This window comes from Momordica charantia, assembly GCF_013281855.1.
Source record: "Momordica charantia cultivar OHB3-1 chromosome 6 unlocalized genomic scaffold, Mcharantia_2.0 BLBB01000006.1, whole genome shotgun sequence".
NCBI lineage: Eukaryota > Viridiplantae > Streptophyta > Magnoliopsida > Cucurbitales > Cucurbitaceae > Momordica > Momordica charantia.
The window spans coordinates 10549965-10565402 of NW_028275164.1; positions in this window are offsets into that span (position 1 = coordinate 10549965).

A 15438-nucleotide genomic window follows, 5' to 3' on the forward strand; every position below is an offset into this window, starting at 1 on the left:
TCTTCTCCTATTTTATGGACTCTGTCGAATGCAGAAGATCCACAAGCTTCCTCTGGAGTGGTCGAGCTTGACATCTTCGTCTAGGGCCATTGAGGAGGGGTTGAAATCGGCATGGAGGACAGCAATATATATTATATAACTTACTGGACGGGTATATGTTTATTATACGTTAGATTAAACTCGAAGGTATATAACCTACTAATTCAGTAGGTACCGCAATAAAATGTATATAAGATCATATTAGTAGGTTAGATTAAAAAGTATATACTATATAATCTAATAATTTAATATATACCATTAAAAAGTATATATTATAAAATATATTGGACAAGTGTATTATTATCATAGTGTAGGTTAGATTAAAAAGTATATATTATATGACTTAATAGTTAGATTAAAAAGTATATATTATATGACTTAATAGTTTAGTATATGCTAATGAGTTGACAGATTCTGGAAAGATTCGATAATAGAGCAGCTCTTTTTATTATAAATGGAATGATTTAGGGTATATTATTGAATGGAGAAAATTAGGAGAGTGAAGCGGAGGCCCACCAAAATTTAATATTTGAAAATCTAAATATATCCTATTTAATATAGGAAATTCAAATTTGAAACTTTTAATTAAAAATCAAATCTAATAAGGGCACTCTTGGAATTAATAAAAAATTTTAAATCTCATGATCTAAATGGGTACAATTTGAAAATGCATAACTTTTGTAAAAATAATTTCTAAAACGACCCACAGGAGATAATTACTCTCAAATTAATTCTTTTCATATAAAGTCAACTCAAGAGATGAGACTATTAGCTAATCTTGAACTTAGCACAACTGATTAAGGTACCTATCTCCAACTAGAAAATTGTGGGTTTAAATTCTCACCCCACACGTTATTCTAAATAAAATTAAAAAAAAAGAAAAAAAAAGAATGAGGCCACCCCTCTTTTTTCTTTTTCGAAAAGATACCGGAACAATTCAATCAAGTATGTGAGAATGAAAATATTTCTACCGGAACAATTCAATCATGTATGTTAGAATGGAAATATTTCTACCCTCGTATTTCCACTAATATTTCTACATTTGACTATGTGATGATATTTTTCATTTTAAGCCTACATACGTGTACTAGATTTGTTTTTAACCGGTATTATAAGAATGGAAATATTATCTATATTTATAAACCCAAAATTTTCTATATGAGAGTTGAGGATATTGGGTGTGTTGCCCTAAACTCGTAGTTTGTATTTATGTAAAAACAAATATATATTCAATAAAGTTTTATTCAATCAATTTGTTGTTGAATTCATAGCATTGCATTGTCCAAAATCCAATAAACTAAACATCCAAGGTAATTATCATGTAATCGGGATAGTATATATATTGGATATATATTTGTTATACCCATGATATTTGATATACCCTTGATATACAAGTGGATAATGTCTCGGGAATAATCTTAAGGGTTTATAGTATATAGATAAGGCTGGGTACCTTATCCTGGCAACACTACAAATACAACCCACTTTGTAAATGTTACAGACGACTCGATCCAGATCGTTCGTGTGGAGACATGCGAGTGGGGGTATCCTATACAATGAGTTTGTATTAGATCGGACCGTGAAATAGCTAATCTTTAGATGTAAAACCGTTAACTAACATATTGCTATTTCTTAGGATGACGAGACAACTCATTCTCAATCTTGAGTGAGTTATGGACAATTGTCCGTGAAGGCTCATCCTTTGATCTGTATGGGTGAGAGTGGCCCGAGTCGTCGACTCAATATTCCTACCATTTCGGGGACGAGACCAAGCGGGGAGCTGGGAACATAACTTCACAAGATGGAATTCACTCCTCCCCGACTTTAGGAAGAATTTGAAATGTTCAAATTGGTTAAGAGATTATATATATGTATATTGATACACTATAATATACAGTTAATTCTAAATTAAAACTATATATTATGAGAGATTATTTGAATGAGATTCAAATAAAAATTAATATGAATAAGGTTCATATTAAAACTATAGGTTAAAAATAATGTGCATAAGATGTACATTACGACTATAGGTTATACGAGAGAAATGCTATAGAATATGATTCTATATTTGTGATAAATAATTAAATGTTAATTATTTATTTGATTTATACATATATATATATATTAATTGATTATTAATTAGATTAATAATTAATTAACATTTATAATTAATATGATTAACTAATTAATTATATATATATATTATTAATATTAATCTAATATTAATATTAATATTAACATCCCCTGCTTAATTGCACGGGAACTATTCTACAATAACCACATATGACGTGGCGTTAACTCCTCACGTCATATGTGGTTATTGTAGAATAGTTATGCAAGAAAACTATCCTAAAGAAGAAAAACACTCAAGCATTTCCTCTCAATCACACTCTCTCAACTCTCCCTCACGTTCCAAACCAACGCTCCCACAAGCACGATCTCGATACCCAGAGGATAGCTTGGAAGGTCTATTGGTGGTCTTCGGGAAATCGTTGAATAACAGTTCTTCAAACGCAAGTTTTCCCTTGTATTTCCTTTTTGCAAATTTGGTTTTGTTTCTCAAGATTGATGAACGATGATCCCCCGCTTCTGCTGCAAGATTCACATCCCATCAATTGGTATCAGAGCAGTGTTTGAGTTCTGATTTTTTGAGATGAAAATCGGTGTTCTTGGTGGGTGTTTCCTTATTTTCGAAATATGGGTTTGCAGGTTGGAAATTTTCTGGTTTTTGGCATCAATTTCCGTCTTGATTTGATCATGTAAGGGCCCGGTGACTGGGTCGCTCGAAAGCTATTCGTGGCGTAAAATTGGGCAAAAAGTTGCAGAAAACAGCTAAGAAGATGAAGTAGGCTGCGCCATGGCGCTGCAAGGACAGCGAACATGGCATTGCAAGGACAGCGAACAGCGCCACAACACTGCATTGTAGCGCCACAACACAGAAACAGCGAACAGCTCCATGGCGTCGTGCCTTAGTGCCGTGGCGCTGCTGCTGCAGATTTTTGCTACAGCAGCGATGTGGCGCTGCCCTTAGGCGCCGAGGTGCTGTCCCGGGTGTTTTTCGACGTGATTTCGTTGCTCCAGTTCGTGGTTCAAGGGCGGTTGCGGGCGTTTTCTTATTTTTTGTTTTATTTTGCTTTCTTAGGGTGCCAAAATCTGATCTAACTTTGCTATTTAATTATTTTATGCATTATGAATGTGTATTTTAATTAAATGTATATTGCATATTGTATACCATACAGTTTTAAGATCCCGTCATAGGTTACATGCATAATATGTATGTTTGATATATAGTATGTATGTATAATCATGCATCATATAGTTATAAATGTTATAATGCATGAATGCATGTTTTATTTTCATGATTAATATAAATGTTGTATTAATTAGTTGAAAATAAAGGTGCATTGAGCATGACATTACTTTAGTTAATATAATTGTTATATTAATGTATGTCGTCAATGCATGTTTATAGTTTTAATTTCTTAAATTTTTTAAGAGTTATAAAATTTGGTAAATAGAAATTAAAATCTATAATAAAGAGTTGCATGCAAACATAGGGTCTAAGTTAATTAATTTTAAAGGGGTTTAAAATTAATTAGACCTTAGGTTATATGTTCTAATATGATTAGGGGTAGTCTTTTATTTTATTTTAACTAGGTTTAAAACGAAATGATAAAAGTCTAAATATAAAATATTGTCTGTAAGGGAACCCTGTCTAAGCAAAGTTCTGTCTAAAGTTGAGGTACTTAAGCTGATCGTAAGGAAACACCTCTACTTAGGAACCGACCTGGGGGCTGAATAAGTCAATATTTTATATACATGCAATAATGTCGTTAGTTTATTAAAATGTTTAATAAACTAAAACATTAATGTACAACTACCAATATAAATAGTTAGTTGGGCCGACTACAAATTCATTTAGTTGATTTCACTTAGCTGGGATTTATCTAAGTAATATACCCTAGTCTTGGAATACTAAGTGGGAGCAAAAGGGAACATGTAATATACCATGTATATGTTTGATATACAAGGTATATATAACATACTTTTCTCTTCTTCTCACGTCTCCTTTATATTCACACTGTGAGTTCTATGCTCGGCCTCGTGTCGTCTTGGGCGCGGCCTCCCTACGGAAGGTGTTTGCATGGTTCAATATCGAGGTGAATGGAGATAGTATTCATTATAAGTGGGAGAAGGACGTGTGACAACACATCATGCGGTCTCCGCCATTGGTTTGCACCGTGAGATTTCATACACGACCTGCGTGTCGTCCTGGCGCGACCATCCCTGCTGAGTGTTCATTGTATGGAATCAAAACCAGGCAAACTCCAGAAATGGATAAGGGTCTCTTAGGTCCAATATTTTTCTTCCCTACGACGGGATTATTGGGGCCAACCTCTGAGGTCTGAAAATGGTGAATCACACCTACGGGGAGTTGTTAAGTTAGTTAGTAATTTCCATACCAAATAAACGACAACTAAAGTTTATAGGAATAAGAGTTATTATGGTGTAAAATTTAGTTGAGAACGTCTTAGTTCAGTGAAGGAATAACTGTCTTCCCTACGATAGCTGTTGCTCTAAATCACTGAAGCGTCGTTACAAAACAATTTTGTTAGGGTGCTTAATTACTTTTGCTAAAATTTGATTGGGTATAAAGGATAATGCATGAAACTAATATAGGTATGTTTTTACTTTCAACATGTCTACTTCTATTATTGCACTCCTAGCCGTGGAAAAACTTAACGACAATAATTACAAACAATGGAAATCGAATCTAAACACTATACTCGTGATAGATGATCTTAGGTTCGTCTTGCAAGAGGATTGTCCTCAAGCTCCTGCGCCTAACGCCACTGTGGCGGTGCGCAACATCTATGACATATGGATCAAGGCCAATTACAAGGCTAAGGTCTACATCTTGGCGAGCATATCTGATGTGCTTGCTAAGAAGCACGAGGACACAGTCACCGCTAAGGAAATCATGGACTCGCTGCAGAGTATGTTTAGACAACCGTTTTCACAGGCTCGACATGATGCCCTTAAGTTCATTTACAACTCCCACATGAAGGAGGGCTCATCAGTGCGAGAACACGTTCTCAACCTGATGGTCCACTTCAACGTGGCGGAGTCGAACATGACTGTTATAGACGAGCAGACTCAGGTTAGCTTTATTCTGAAATCTCTTCCGAAGAGTTTCCTATAATTCTGCAGCAATGCGGTTATGAATAAGCTGAAATACACTCTTACCATGCTCTTAAATGAGCTATAGATTTACCAGTATCTTATGAAAAATTTAGGGACTGGAAGGGGACGCAAACGTTACCACCTCGAAAAAGTTCCACCGAGGTTCGACCTCTAGAGCCAAGTCTGTGGCATCTTCTTCTGGAAGTAAGTTTTAAAAAGAATAAAGTCACTGGTAAGGGGCCTAGACCTGATCCCACTACTGCCACTACCAAGAAGGGCAAGGTGATAAGGCAATCCTACTTCTCAGCCCAATGATCCAAGCTTTTGTTGAGCAAGAACCCTTAGATCAAAGAAATTAACACCTCCTTAAACAAGTTAGAATCAACCAAGAGAAAGGCTAGAAATTGATTACCTCTATGATCAAAGATCAAGAAGTAAGAATGGAGATCTTATTCTAGAATGAGTCATTCCACAATCAAACTTGATCAAGGCTGGATTGAATGACTCAAAATGCAATCTATCACAAGAATTGCAAGAAACCTTAGAAATGGCAATGAGATTTCTAAAGAAAATGTCTCTTGAGAGATCAAATTTCATTCAGCTAAATTCTGCCTTTTACATAGCTTGGATGGGGCTTTTTATAGCCATTACATGAGTGAAACCCCCAATCCTTCACTTTCCAAAATAAAACCCATAAGTAGTAATGACCACAATTGGTCTACTTAATAACTTCCCAGAATTGAACTCTAAAGTTGAAACCATAATTTGGAAGACCAAAAACTCAAAAATTACAAGCAAAATTTGATGACTTAGAAACAACAAATGAATCTTTAAAATGTTGGCACAACGTCAATCTTGCAAACATTGACCTTCACAACATCGTCCTCTCTTGGATTATTTTGCAGCATCTAAAATAAAGGTTGAACTGAGCCTATCCAATTTTGTACGTGAATAAGGAATGCTTGTTGAAGCTTCTTAGCCCTGGCTCGTGTAATAGGTCCAGTGGAGACGTGCGGAACACCATTATTCTTATCATCTTCCCCCTCTTCAACAGGATTCGTCCTCGAATCAGATAAGTGATCACCTACATCAAAAGGACTCAAATCAGCAACATTGAAAGTAGAACTTATTGAAAAGTCACCTGGAAGATCAATCTTGTATGCATTATTGTTAACTCTTTCAAGAACTTGATAAGGACCAGCCCCTCATGGATGTAACTTTGTCTTCCGTTTCGAGGGAAAGCGCTTCGTGCGAAAATGTATCCAAACCCAATCACCCGGTTGAAAAATCAGTTCTTTCTGTTCTTTGTTAATACGTGAAGCAACTTTCCAATTCTATTTTTCAATCCTCTCCTTGACCTCTTTGTGTAAGGTTTTGATAAAATCGGCCTTACTTGTGGCTGCATCACTCACAAATGCATTAGATGGAATAGGAAGCAAATCAAGGGGTGTAAGTGGATTGAATCCATAAATAACCTTAAAAGGAGAACAATGTGTGGTACTATGAATTACCCTGTTATATGCAAACTCTACAAATGGCAAACTTTCTTCCCAAGAGTTAATATTCTTAGAAATAATAGTCCTAAGTAATGCTTCCAATATTCTATTAACCACCTTGGTTTGCCCATCAGTTTGAGGATGACATGTAGTTGAGAACAACAATTTAGTACCCAACTTACCCCACAACACCTTCCAAAAGTGGCTTAAAAATTTAACATCCCTATCACTAACAATAGTTCTAGGAATGCCATGCAACCTTACCACCTCCCTAAAGAATAAGTCAGCCACATGTTTTGCATCATTTGTCTTGTTACATGCTATGAAGTGAGCCATTTTACTAAATCTATCCACCACAACAAAAATACTATCTCTACCCTTTTTAGTTCGAGGCAAACCAAGAACGAAATCCATTGATATATTAGTCCAAGGTTCATTAGTTACATTCAAGGGAGTATACAAACCATTTGGTTGTGATCTAGACTTAGCCGATTTACATTTAAAACATTGGCTACAACTCTTATGCACATCATGTTTCATCTTAGGCCAAAAGAAGTGTTCATGCAACATATCATAAGTTTTATGAATCCCAAAATGTCCCATCAATCCACCCTCATGGGCTTCTTTCACAAGCAAATCTCTTATAGAACATTTAGGAACACAAAGCTTACTTTTTTTAAACAAAAAGTAATGAAACACATAATAATCATCCACAGCTTTCCCACCAAGACAAGATGCATAAATTGTTCCAAAGTCATGGTTATCTCTATATAACTCCTTAATATGCTCAAATCCAAGAATTTTTGCACTAAGAGAAGTAAAGAGATTGTACCTTCTTGATAATGCATCAGCAACCACATTGTCCTTACCTTGCTTATATTTGATAACATAGGGGAATGTTTCAATAAACTCTACCCACTTTGCATGCCTACGATTTAGCTTGCTTTGACCTTTAAGATGCTTCAAGCTTTCATGATCGGTGTGGATCACAAACTCTCTCGGCCACAGGTAGTGTTGCCATACCTGCAACGTACGAACTAAAGCAAACAATTCTTTATCATAGGTAGAATAGTTCAACGAAGCCCCATTTAGTTTTTCACTAAAATACATTAACGGTTTTCCATCTTGCATCAAAACAGCACGTATGCCCAAACCACTTGCATCACACTCGATTTCAAAAGTTTTATCAAAGTTAGGCAAGACAAGTAATGGTGCATTGGTTAATTTTCCCTTAAGTTCATTGAAAGCTCTCTCTTGCATTTCCCTCATTCAAAAACAACATTCTTTTTCACTAAGTCATTTAATGGTGCAACTATTGTACTAAACTCCTTTATAAACCTTCTATAGAAGCTAGCTAGACCATGAAAACTCCGAACCTCACTGACATTTTTTGGTGTTGGCCAATCCCTAATTGCCTTAACTTTCTCTTCATCGACTTCAACTCCATTTTTACCAACTATGAAGCCAAGAAAGTTAACCTTTTCCATGAAAAAGCTACACTTATTAAAATTAGCATAAAGCCTCTCTTTTCTAAGTGTAATCAAAACGAATCTAACATGCTCTACATGCTCAAGCAAATTCTTTGAATAAATCAAAACATCATCAAAATACACAACAACATACTTCCCCAAGTATTCTCTCAAAACATGATTCATCAAGAGCATAAATGTACTAGGAGCATTAGTTAACCCAAAAGGCATAACAAGCCATTCGTACAATCCAAATTTAGTTTTGAAAGCTGTTTTCCATTCATCTCCTACATGCATCCTAATTTGATGATATCCAGATTTCAAATCAATCTTTGTAAATAGACAAGAACCATGCAATTCATCAAGCATATCATCTAGCCTAGGAATAGGATGATGATACTTTATAGTGATTTCATTGATGGCTCTGCAGTCCACACACATGCGCCAAGTTCCATCCTTCTTTGGCACCAATATGACCGGTACAGAACATGGACTCAAACTTTCGCGAACATAGCCTTTCTCCATGAGCTCCTCCACTTGTCTTTGAATTTCCTTTGTCTCAATTGGATTTGCTCTATAAGCTGGCCTATTTGGAATGGTAGCCCCCAGTATGAAGTCTATTTGATGTTCAATACCTCTAATTGGAGGTAACCCTTTAGGTATATCTTCTTGGAACACGTCCTCAAAATTCCTGCAAAAGAGGTTGAAACAAACTCGGCAAAGGCAAAAGGTTATCGTTAGAAGCCAAATACCCTTCTTTGTACATAAGTACAAATATGGGCTTTTGGGAAAACATTGCTCTTCTCACCTCTCCCACTCTAGCCAAACAACTGACTTTCTTTTCTTTTATATCAATTTCATCTCTTTTTTCACTCTTTTCTCCATTTTTTCTTTCTCTCTCATTTTCCTCTATTTTTTCACCCATTTCATTCTTTTCTTTCAAATCTTTTTCTTCAAACTCTTTTCTTTTCTTCTCCAACTTTAATTGATCAGCAAATACATCCTCCAAACGCAAAGGTACAAGAGTTGTTTTTTTACCATCTTTTGTAAAAGAGTACCTATTCAAATAACCATCATAGATGACCTTCCTATCAAATTGCCAAGGTCGGCCAAGCAAGATGTCACCGACATGCATAGGTAATACATCACATAAAATCTCATTTTTATACTTTCCTAAGGTAAAAGAAATTAAAGCTTGAGAAACAACCTTCATTGTTCCACTGTCGTTGAGCCACTGAAGCTTGTAAGGTTTAGGATGGTGTTGAGTTGGAATTTGCAGCCTTTTGATCAAAAATGTACTTACTACATTGGTGCAACTTCCACTGTCAATAACAAGACTACAAGGAGTCCCATTAACTAAACACCGTGTGTGGAATCGGTTGTCTCTTTGGTCATTAACATCATCCCCCTTAACTTGAGTGTTAAGAAGTCTCCTTGTAACAAGTGCCAAATGACTCCCATCTTCCAATTCCTCCTCATCCTCCTGGAGCTTTTCTTCAATTAGCTCATCTTGGTCACTTTCCTCACCATCCGTAACAACTTCTTCATTCTTAATGATCATGACTCTCTTGTTTGGACAATCACGGCTAATATGACCAATCCCTTGACATTTCCAACATTTGATGTCCCTGTTTCTCTTTCGAACCTCTTTAGATCCCTCCACTTTTTCCTTGCCCTTGGAGCTCTCAGGCTTGTCCTTTTTATCAAGCTCATACTTTCCTCTAGGTTTGAAATCTGCATTCTTTTTCCAAGTATTAGTAGAAAAAGAAGTTGACTTAGAAGAAGTATACCTCTTGGAGTTCTCCTTCTCCCATGCTAATTGGCCTTCAATTTTGACAGCAAGGTGTAACAACTCTTTCATATGAAAATAAGTTTGTCTATCCATTTGATGAGCCAACGGTCGATTCAACCCGCCAAGGAACCTAGCCATTGTATCCTCCGCATCTTCATCAATTCCAGCTCTATTCATAAGGGCCTCCATTTCTTTGTAATAGTCTTCCACACTTTTCGATCCTTGTTGCAACGCATAGAGCTTTTGCTTGAGTTCTCGAGAATAATGCTTAGGAATGTACCTCTTCCTCATTAAGGCCTTTACTTCCTTCCAAGTTTCAATTGGTTCTTCATAGTTTCTCCTCCATTCTGATTTCAAAGATGTTCACCAAATATTGGCATAATCACAAAATTCAGCCACTGCAAGTTTCAACTTTCTTTCCTCACTAAAATTGTTGCAATCAAATACATGCTCGATTTTGCTTTCATATTGCAAATACTCTTCCGGATCTGATCTTCCATGAAAGGATGGAATTTTAAGCTTCACTCCCCTGGCCCCTCTCTATTCCCTTTCATATTGCTACTCCCTATCAACTTCTAGTGGTAACATTTCTCTTCCCACTCTTCTTCCCCTTCCTCTGCCCCGACCTGCACCTCTTCCTCCCCTTGGATTGTGCCCGGCTAAAAGGGTTACATTGTCATCTTCTTCTTCATTTTCAATTCCTTCATTAACTTCCCTTCCTTGAGGATTTCCTAAAGCTACTTCAATTCGCTCCATCCGTTCTGCCAAGGTACTAATTACTTGGTTTAAACGAGTAATGGCCCCGGTTTGTGCTTCTCTCCACCTAGCTTCACTAATATCCGCTCCATTTCCCCCATCTGGATTCATGACGTTACAAACAGTAGTTAAATATGTTTAGGACCTCACACACTCAACTCACTGATTTTCACTCGGAACACTCGTGTCTATCACACACAAAGGTAGGCTATTTGGGAAAGTGACTAAATGTTGACATTGGGTAGGCTAACTTGTGGTCCAAGCAATTCTTGTAATAGTGAACATTACAAAACAGCCAAGACAAGATAATTATGAAATCTCATCTAGAACAAAGAAAACAACGATAGGATGCCTTCTACGAAATTCAGAGATATGTGCCACACAAATAAAGAGACAGCCCTAAATATGATGGAATTAGACTTTATGAAGCAAAGAGAATAAATTTGAATGACAAATTCCTTCAATTCTGAAAAGAATAAAGTATAGAAGCAAACCAGGATTTTTCCATTAAAATTGCAAACAGAGACGGAATTCCAAAAACGAATATATTACTTTATGATTTTGACTAAATGGTCTTCTTAACTTTGAAAGGTAACATTCAGATCTAACGTTTCACTTCAGAAGAAACAATTAAATTCGAACGTTATCAAGGACTTTCAATAGGCATTACAATGATTAAATGCTGTAGTTACGAATTTGGACAGTCATAATAAGATTTGATTATAACTATCAATGAACAACAAAGTTTCATGCAATTTGAAACGGATTAAAGAGAAATATGAATCAACAACTCAAGAACACTACTTGAACAACTTCTGGATTTTTTTTTTCAAGAAATCAACACTGAACAATTGAAATGAAAGATAGAATCAATTCTAGAGTAGGCAACAAAGATGCAACCTATGCTCTGATACCAAATGATAAGGCAATTCTAATTCTCAGCCCAATGATCCAAGCTTTTGTTGAGCAAGAACCCTTGGATCAAAGAAATTAACACCTCCTTAAACAAGTTAGAATCAACCAAGAGAAAGGCTAGAAATTGATTACCTCTATGATCAAATATCTAGAAGCAAGAATGGAGATCTTGTTATAGAATGAGTCATTCCACAATCAAACTTGATCAAGGCTGGATTGAATGGCTTAAAATGCAATCTATCACAAGAATTGCAAGAAACCTTAGAAATGGTAATGGGATTTCTAAAGAAAATGTCTCTTGAGAGATCAAATTTCATTCAGCTAAAATCTGCCTTTTACATAGCTTGGATGTGGCTTTTTATAGCCATTATATGAGTGAAACCCCCAACCCTTCACTTTCCAAAATAAAACCCATAAGTAGTAATGACCACAATTGGTCTACTTAATAACTTCCCAGAATTGAACTCTAAAGTTGAAACCATAATTTGGAAGACCAAAAACTCAAAAATTACAAGCAAAATTTGATGACTTAGAAACAACAAATGAATCTTTAAAATGTTGGCACAACGTCAATCTTGCAAACATTGACCTTCACAAAATCGTCCTCTCTTGGATTATTTTGCAGCATATGAAATAAAGGTTGAACTGAGCCTATCCAATTTTGTACGTGAATAAGGAATGCTTGTTGAAGCTTCTTAGCCTTGGCTCGTGTAATAGGTCCAGTGGAGACGTGCGGAACACCATGATTCTTATCACAAGGCCAAGGTTGCACAGAAAGGAAAGTGTTTCCACTGCAACATGGACGGGCATTGGAAGGGCAACTGTTCGAAATACCTGGCTGAAAAAAAAGAAAGCCAACGAAGGTAAATATGATTATGCTTTGGAAACATGTTTAGTGGAGAACGATGACTCCGCCTGGATATTGGATTCAGGAGCCACTAATTACGTTTGTTGTTCGTTTCAGGGAATTAATTCCTAGAGGCAGCTTGACGCTGGAAAGATGACTCTCAAGGTCGGAATGGGAGAGGTTATCTCTGCTGTGGCAGTAGGGGATCTCAAGTTGTTTACAAACAAGAATATATATATATTATTAGATAATGTGTATGTAGTTCCTAAAATTAAAAGGAACTTAATTTCAGTTTCTTGTTTGTTATAACATTTGTATTCTATTTCTTTTAATTTAAATGAAGCGTTCATTTCAAGAAATGGTGTTAATATTTGTTCTGCTTTGCTTGAAAACAACTTGTATGTGCTAAGACCAACCATAACTAAATCAGTTTTAAATACCGAGTTGTTTAAAAATGCTAAAACTCAAAATAAAAGGCAAAAAGTTTCTCACAAAAAAATACCTATCTTTGGCACTTAAGATTAGGTCACGTTAATCTCAATAGGATTGGGAGGTTGGTTAAGAATGACCTTCTAAGTGAGTTAGAAGACGATTCTTTACCACCATGTGAATCTTGTCTTGAAGGCAAAATGACCAAATGACCTTTTAGTGGAAAAAGTTATAGAGCCAAAAAGCCCATAGAACTTATACATTCAGACCTTTGTGGTTCGATGAATGTTAAACCTCAATGAGGGTATGAATACTTCATCTCTTTTATAGATGATTATTCAAGGTATGATTATTTATACCTAATGCAACGTAAGTTTGAAGCCCTTGAAAAGTTCAAGGAGTACAAGATTGAAGTTGAAAATCAATTAGGTAAAACCGTTAAAACACTTCGATCCGATCGAGGTGGAGAGTATATGGACTTTAGATTTCAAGACTATATGATGGAACATGAAATCACGTGCCAACTCTAGGCCCCTGGTACACCTCAACAAAACGGTGTATCAGAAAGGAGAAACATAATCGTGTTGGACATGGTTTGATCAATGATGAGCTATGCTCAGTTGCCTAACTCGTTTTAGGGTTACGCAGTAGAGACTGTGGTTTACATTTTGAACGTAGTTCTATCGAAGAGTGTTTCTAAAACACCCTTTGAGCAATGAAAGGGTCATAAAGCTAATTTACGTCATTTCTGCATTTGGGGATGTTCGGCACACGTGCTCATGACTAACCCAAAGAAACTGGATCCTCGTTCAAAAGTATGCCTATTTGTAGGTTACCCTAAAGAGACGAGAGGTGGTATTTTCTTCGATCCACAAGAAAACAGGATGTTTGTATCGACAAACGCTACCTTCTTGGAAGAAGACTACGTTAGAGATCATAAACCATGAAGTAAGGTAGTGATAAACGAGATTTCCGAAGAGGCTACAAATACGTCAACAAGAGTTGTTGATCAAGCGGCACTTCAACCAGAGTTGTTAATGAAGCCAGCACATCACGTCAGTCACATCCACCTCAAGAATTAATGGTGCCTCGACGTAGTGGGAGAATTGTATCACAATGTCAACAATCACAAATGGGTCAAAGCCATGGACTTGGAAATGGAGCCTATGCACTTCAATTCCTTATGAGAACTTGTAGACCAACCTAACGGGGTAAGACCCATAGGGTGCAAATGGATCTATAAGAGAAAACGAGTCGCTGAAGGAAAGGTACAGACCTATAAGGCAAGACTTGTGGCGAAAGGCTACACACAAAGGGAAGGGGTAGACTATGAAGAAATCTTCTCCCATGTAGCTATGCTCAAGTATATAAGAATACTTTTGTCCATTGCCACATATTATGACTATGAGATTTGGCAAATGGAAGTCAAGACTACCTTTCTGAATGGTAATCTTGAAGAAAGTATTTATATGTCTCGACCCGAGGGATTTGTAGCTCAAGGTCAAAAGCAAAAGGTTTGCAAGCTTAAATGATCCATATAAAGATTGAAACAAGAATCTCGATATTAGAACATAAGGTTTGATACTGCGATCAAATCTTATGTTTTGACCAAAATGTTGATGAGCCTTGTGTATACAAGAAGATCGTCAACAACACTGTAGCCTTCTTAGTGTTGTGTGTGGATGATATCCTACTCATTGGGAATGATGTAAGATACCTCATTGACATAAAGAAATGGTTAGCTACTGAGTTCCAAATGAAGGATTTGGGAGAAGCTCAATATGTTCTTGGCATCCAAATTCTAAGGGATTGGAAGAACAAAACGCTAGCCCTGTCTCAAGCAAGTTATATCGACAAGATGCTTGTTCGATATTCGATGCAGAATTCTAAGAAAGGCTTATTGCCCTTCAGGCATGGAATTCATCTGTCTAAGGACCAATGTCCTAAGACACCTCAAGAAGTTGAGGATATGAGACGTAAACCCTATGCTTCAGCAGTGGGCAGCCTGATGTACGCTATGCTGTACACTAGGCCTGACATTTGCTATGCAATAGGGATGATCAGTAGTTATTAATCCAACCTATGATATGATCACTGGACTGCTGTTAAGGGAATCCTCAAGTATCTAAGGAGAACGAGGGACTACGAGCTCGTGTATGGCGCTAAGGATTTGATCCTTACAGGATACACTGGCTCTAAATTCCAGACAGACAAGGATTCAAGAAAATCCACGTCGGGTTCAATATTCATTCTTAACGGAGGAGCGGTAGTTTGGCAAAGCATCAAACAAGGATGCATCACAGACTCCACGATGGAGGCTGAGTATGTTTCAGTTTGTGAAGCAGCAAAAGAAGCATTTTGGCTAATGAAGTTCCTAAAAGATTTGGAAGTCGTTCCAAACATGAACTTGCCCATCACACTTTATTGTGATAAAAGTGGTGTTGTGACAAATTCTAAAGAACCTCGAAGCCACAAGAGATGCAAACACATCGAAATGAAGTACCACCTTAT